A 7,500-nucleotide genomic window follows, 5' to 3' on the forward strand; every position below is an offset into this window, starting at 1 on the left:
GTAAACGGTTACCCTCCTATATATGAACACACCAACCGCCAACTTCTCTTTTCCTAACTTTTCCCCAGGCAACCACATTCCCACCTGACGTCTATTTTCCTTTTGTTTCATCTACCTTTCCTTCACAACTTTAACCATTCTTTTTATTTTAAAATAAATGATTAACATCCGAAACGTCAGCGATTCTTTCCCTTCCTTTTAAATATTATACTATTATACTGGTAACACCTTTGTTAAAACTTCTCGTTTTGTTTCCTATATTTGATCATTACCTAATATATATCAGTTTGTCTTTCCTTCAGATACCCCTAATGAATCCCATACGCTGAACAGTCGGGAAGTAATGTAAATCTGCATTAATGATATAAGGAAAATAGACGACTCCATGTTAATTTGTAATCGACTGATCTGATCAATTGATAACTAATTTATTTCACATTTCCAACATAAAGCCATAAATTTAGAGAAAAGGATCGGCCATATTCCTTCAACCTTCTTGGCCTCAATTATCGGCTGCAACTATGATTCTCACGCAATTAAATATTTACGACATCTGCTTAATGAATTTCTCATGTTTCTCTACGATCGCCAGCAGTGTACATTTCTACTTGAAAGGCTTCTGAGGGGTATACACACGCTCTCGACTTTCTACCGTCTTATGACTAAGCCCTACACCCTCTATGGAACATATTATATCAACAACTGTTCTCTACTCTTCCGGACTCTTGTCTGTCTTTTTTGCCTCTTCCCAAATGGATCCCTACATTTTCAGCCTTATTTTCGCAAGCCTTATGGAGTCTGTCCCAACTTACGCTTCAGGTATATGTTTCCTTATGACAAGGCACTCCGTTCCTAGGTCTGTCTGTTCTGAATTATCATCAATGCTTCCGGAACTTTGTTTCCTTTTTTTCTAGGGAGAGCTGTTGGTCCTACGCAAACTCATTTTTACCTCTGGAGAGAGATGGTCCACATTAGTCTGTCCTCTATGCTTTCACATGTCCAGCATAGCTCGGGAGACTCTACAAGAAACTGGCATAGCTCTCGGGTTCTTTAATAGAGACAGGCCACCACAGCACAACAAGGAACGGAACTTATAGCGGACTTCCTGCCGTAGGTGAAGTGCAGTTAATTCGTGGTTAATTTTTGTGATGAAAAACAATAGGCAATCCAACACTAATCCCGTAATTTCTATCTTCGTAATATATCTAATTAACAAATTTACAGGTGAAGACATACTGAAGATTGCCAAAAAGGATGACACAGTTTCATGCGTGACCACCGCAAATTAGAAATCGTGAGAACTCCGTTATTGATACAGTAAAATAATTTAAGTTGCTTGCGTGTGTGTGTGCGTGTGTGAGTGTGCGTGAGTGTGATTGTGTGTGTGTTTTGGTGCTGGTGTGCGTGTGTGAATGTGTGAGTGTGTATGGGTGAGGGTATTTGCGAATGCTGTGAAATTTGTGAATTTTATATTCCTTGATTTAAAATTTTTAATCCATCTCACTCACTAGTTACCTCCATTTGTATTAACAGTATCCAGCGGGCGCCACGCGTACAGCTAAATTATTTTGTCCGAATGCGTTCATTCTTCAGTGGAATAAAAAGTTTAATCGAAGAGAGCCTAGACGTTTTTATCAATTACAAAGGGTGATTTAAAACTATTCAGAATTAATCTTTAAAATGGTCGATTTTATAAATCATTCAGAAACATTGTTGCTGTGTCTAAACAAATGTTATGTCATGAATATATTTCAACTGAATCCAGAAAAGGTCACAAGTTCTTCAGCGACCGCTCCAATCCTTTTCTTTATCCCTTGTTTATACTGTATGTCATTCCATTTCTATACACCTTGTATATATGTTCTTTTCAACCCACATGTTTGTCTTCTTTGTGTCACTTCGCTTACATTCTGTTAAACACGTCACCTCTTCCTTCCATCAAAACTATTCTAGCAACTTTCACTTTATGTATCATTACTTTACACAACTAAACTCTATGTAATAAAATAACGAAATTACGAAGACAGAGAGAAGCTTTCAATGCGTCAAAAGGAAAAGTTTAGTAACCTTTATAAATTTGAGGCAAAATGGCCCTTCACCAGATGTGAATAAAATCAAGAAAAGAATGTGAATCTCTAACAAGAAAACCATATTCTGCATTGTGCAGGCCTTTCTGTCTAAATATATAAAGGATATTATTTCTCGTCGTCATAGCAGGCTCACAATTCTTCACTATTTTGTTATTTTACTTCTCTATTACATTCCTTCAAGCAATCTACGACGCGTTTCTAAACTATACGTGTTTACGTTTCTCCCCTAACACTGCATTTGGTCGAGTATTTGGTTTTCAATGGAATATATTTGTATCCTTACATGTTACTTTTATGAATATGCCGATAAAGTAACTATACTTTATATACATGATTCGTTAGACAATAACGATAGATATTCCATAGCCTAATATATCATAATATTCCTCGGAACTATAAATCTGTACACAAAGAGCCTGTATACTTGTTTATGAAACTGAAATCGAGAAATATTTTTAAAAGACTTTTAAAAAAGTCTACATCCGGTGATCCAGTCTCAGAAAAAAATATTATCATCACGTGACTTTCACTTACAAGGTTTAGATCGGTAAAGTGAAAAATTTGGTTAAATACATTCTGTGTATAATATATGAAAGGTTCAAGGTGATGAGCTAGCGGAATTGTTAGCTCGCTTGGCAAAGTGCATTTTTTTTTTTTTTCATAATCTTCTCGTTCTGATTTCAAACACCTCCGAGTTCGACTTTGCCGTTTGTCCTTTTGGGATCGATAATATAAATACCACTTGCAGAGTGAGTTCAGTGTAACCGACTAACCCCCACTTCCTCGAAATCGCTGGCCTCGTGCTGAAATTTTAATCTAATCTTATAGCTGATGTTGACATTTTTGCGGTTGTAGTTAGGAAAGTGTTGACGACATTAATTTAAGTTATAAACTTAAATGTTGCTTCGTAATACAAAATATGAAGTGGTGTAATGTTCGGGGTGATATGGTTTTGTGTCATACGAAGAATCATATCGATATTTTGCAGGAAACATGATTTGCAAGGCTAGAATTATCTAAAGTTGAGATGATAATATTCCATAATAATCGTTTTACGATGTTCCAGAGAAACATTTATGCTGAGTTTGGTAAATTGCAATACAACTTTGATTGGGCCTTGCTTGTTATTGTGGTGATTTGTTAATGATTTGGGATATGAAATTCCATTGAATCTAACTGATTTGAGGAATTTAGTTGCAATAAATATTTATTGTATCACTTTCATTTCGCATTTATCTTTTATATAGAGGTCTAATATAAAATATTAATGTAACGAAACCAAAACTTACAACAGTGGAAATGGCTGGTAACGAGTGTGTAAAAAAGGAGCTTAATATGCCCTAAAATAGGGAGGCAAATATATGTATATAAAAGTCATTGAATCTGATATAGGTATATAAACGATAATCGTAAAAATAGATGATCCAAAATGGAAGCAAGCATAAATCATTGAACGAACTAATTGGGAATAAAAGGAGTGCATTGAACAAATTTTCCAAATGTTTTATAACAATATAGCAATATAACATACGTTGTACGGATTGAAGAAAGAATACTAACGCAGCAAGAAGCTTCAAAATCCAATAAACCTGAAACGAAAAAGCTGCAGTGCTAATTATAGCTGCTCATGAACAAGCCATTAAGACGAATGTAATAAAGGCAATGGTCGATAAACTTTAGAGAGCAAACGCAGAATCTGTGGGAAAGGAAACGAAAGCACTGAGCATTTCTTCAGGGAATGCAGTAAATTTGCTCAAAAATATATAAGAAGGCATGTCCGTTTATGTAAAAGGTTGCATAGGGATGTTAACTAAGTGTGTGGCTTGAAAATAGCAGAAAATTGGTATAAGCACGCACCAGAAGCAGTGACTGTGAATTCAAATTTTTAGGACTTTATGAAACTTCCTTACGATCAACCAAACAATTGAAGCCAAAAGACCATACAAGCTTATAGATGACAAAAGAATCAAACAATGTGATCGTAGACATTGCACTACCTTTTGATAACTGAATGGGTAGTAACAAATTGAAAATTTGAGAAATATCAGGATCAAGCCAAAAAAAGTTTAAGAGTTTCTGGAAGACTAAGACGACTAATTCCTGTGGTAAGGATACTCTTGGCACAACTCGCAAACGGTTAAGAGGCTGAAAGATATTGGGACTCGCATTGTTGATCAGCAGAAAAAAATAATCTTGCTTTCTACATGGTTTCTAAATATATTTCTTGGGAGTTGAGGAGATTTTTTTATCACCAACCACAAGACAAATCCCATGCTAACTCTATAAGCATAGAATAGTTATATACATTATAATAACTCTTTTAAAATTTAGCACAAGGCCAGCAATTTTAGCAAATGTGAAGTTAGTCTATTACATCAATCCCAGGATTATTTTATCGGTTTTCACAAGACAAAGTTGACATTCGCAGTATTTGAACTCAAAACGTAAAGTACTGATACAAGTCCAGCAACTTTGAGAGAAGAGCAGTTAATTGGTGCCACCAAACCCAGTGCTGAACCGGTACTTTATTTTGAGGGGAGGGCATTAATCGATACACTCGACTGAAGTACTCGAATGGATATTTAGTTTATCGATCCCGGCGGAGTGAAAGATTAAGTCGAACTTGGTAGCATTTCAGCACAGAACTCAAACCACCGGAAAACTGTTTATGAGTCCTGCTGTTTGTGTTCGTTTGTGCTCTATCTTCAAATGTGGCCGAGTTTGATTTTGTCTTTCATCCTCCTCGGTAAAATAGAAGTAAAAATAAAGTAAACTACGGGAACAATCCTCCGTAATGCTTTTTTCCCAACGTGGTAACGATTCTTTCAGCTCATTGCTTAACTCCAGTTTGACTGAAACTAGCGACAAGTACATAGAAATCATATACTTCTACAAGATCGCACATTACCGATTGTCAGTATTCTGGTTAAAGATTTTCAGGACTAATATGATACATGAAGCTGCACGTATTTACAGCGTCTGCCCTATATGTATATATAAAAAATTATTTAAAAGAAGTAGACTAGGATTAAGGAAATAATCTGAGTCAAACAAAATAAAGTGGTTAACATAATAAAAGTAGAAAGAAAAAAAAAACTATTTTGTTCGATATTGTATTACGAAGCAATTAGATGAAAACCACAAAGTCAACATGCTGAGGGGAATACTTATCAACACAATATAAAATAACACGGGAGTAAACAGAAGAAGGAGGAAAAAATGAAAGGAAATAATAAATGCAGAAATTAAAAATAAAGATAAAAGAAAAAAGGTATTTGTTGATGGAGAAGTAAGCTAGTTTCAAAGAAATGAATAGAAAACTCCGGACTATAAAAACGGACAAAGAAGACTTGATTTCAAGTGTTCAGGATTATTGGTTGCTAACAAAGACAAGCATTTGAGCACAATATGAAATCAAGAGGCTAATGGCGTTAACAGAATGTGAAATTATCGCTATAATACAATTGCCGATTAATCCTTATCTTAATCACAAGGATTCACTTGTGCTTAACTTTAGTTTCCGTGGTGATGGGTAGATGAGAAACACGCCTTACCAGGGATAGCTTGCTATTCTGTCGAACGTAGGTGCTTCTGCAGTCAGAGAAAATCTGGATAAGGTTCTGAAAGCCATTATAATACCAGTTTATACATAAGTACTATTGATACTTGCAGGTCTGCGGTGTATTGTGTGCCAAGAAGGAAGCATCTAGGTGACCATTTAATTTGCCAGAAATAGCTAACAAATTTCCCTTAATCCATGTTATTGCCTCTTAAACTGCCAAAAGGAATACACTAAATAATATACTCCTCTCATTTTTTTTCTTGAGCCCTGAGACTCAGAGGTCTGGTTAACCTGTTTCCATCACATATTTCTTTATTGCCCACAGAGCGCTAAACATAGAAGGGACAAACAAGGGGATTAAGTCGATTACATCGACTCCCAGTGGTTGACTGGTACTTATTTAATCAGCCCCGTAAGGATGAAAGGTACAGTCGACCTCGGTGGAATTTGAACTCATTACGTAACAGCGGGCGAAATACCGCTAAGTATTTCGCCCAGCGTGCTAACGTTTCTGCCACATCGCCGCCTTAACATATAAGTGACCGAGAGTACAATATTCTCCCTGAACAGGACAGCGGTCTGTTGTAGGGTTCAAATTTTGAGGGGAGAGAACAAGTCGATTAGATGGACCCCAATGCTTGAGTGGTAATTTATTTTATCGTTCACCCACCCAACGGATATGAAAGATTCCGGCATTCGGGCTCAGAACTTAAAAAGTCAGAGGAAATGTAGACAGATATTTTGGTCCTATATGCTAACGATCCAACCAGCTAACCACTTTAAAATTCTCCTGGAAAAGCGAATCTTTATGACTGAGAAGTCTTTAATGAAAACCTTGTTCGATCAGAATTGATTTGGAGCTAAACAATCACTGTAAATCAGGTGATACTGGTCCTTGTTGAATCCGAACCTCAAAACATTTAGATGATTGCTTAAAAACTTATCCACTTGGCCATAGATTCTATAAAGTGGAAGCATAAAATAAGCCATGTTTAAATTAATCAAATCACCTTCTCTTAGGCTGAGAAGCATGTATTGATTCCAGGTAATAAACAGAAAAGTGCTAGTGAAGAGTAATAAGGAAAAGTACGAATAGATATTTCTTTGGGACGAGAGAATAATTGGTTTTATGGACTGAGAAAAGAGGAAGGAAATAGCAACAATTTTTATCCCATCAAAACCGTGAGATATTCTTAATAATTTTATGGATATCAGCACGTTTTTTAACAATAGGAATACACATTGCTGAGTGGTTAAGAAACTCACTTTGCATCCACGTGGTCTCAGGTTCAATCACACTGCTCGGAACTTTAGTCTTCTATGCTCCCTTGTGAGTGAATTTAGGACAGCAAAACTCAGAGGAGGCTTGATTTATGTGTGTCTGCGTGTGTTTGCTTGTTTGCTTGTGTGCGAGTGTGTAGGTGTGTGTGTATGTGTGTATGTTTTTGTGCGTGTGTATGTGTGTTTTGTGCGTATGTCTGTGCGTGTGTGTGTGTGTGCTTTCTGAGCCTCAATCTCACCAGCAAAATTTGGAGTCACGTGTTGACATCATGAGGCCCGACATAATCGCCGCTTTCTGAGCCTCAGTCTTGCAAAAGTTGGAGTCATATGCTAAGATTATGGGGCCCGACTTAATCTCCGCTTTCTGAGCCACAACTTGCAAAAGCTGGAGTGATGTGTTGAAATCAGTGTCTGACAGTGAATTGAAATATGAATCCATTCCAATAAATTCCCTGATTAAATCATTGTACGAAGACTACGTGTTCGGCATGAGATATACCTGAATAATTTCATGAAATTTTTTTTATTATATACCATAACAGAAACTTGCTTTGCAACCATTTGTTT

Source organism: Octopus sinensis, linkage group LG4, assembly GCF_006345805.1.
Source record: "Octopus sinensis linkage group LG4, ASM634580v1, whole genome shotgun sequence".
NCBI lineage: Eukaryota > Metazoa > Mollusca > Cephalopoda > Octopoda > Octopodidae > Octopus > Octopus sinensis.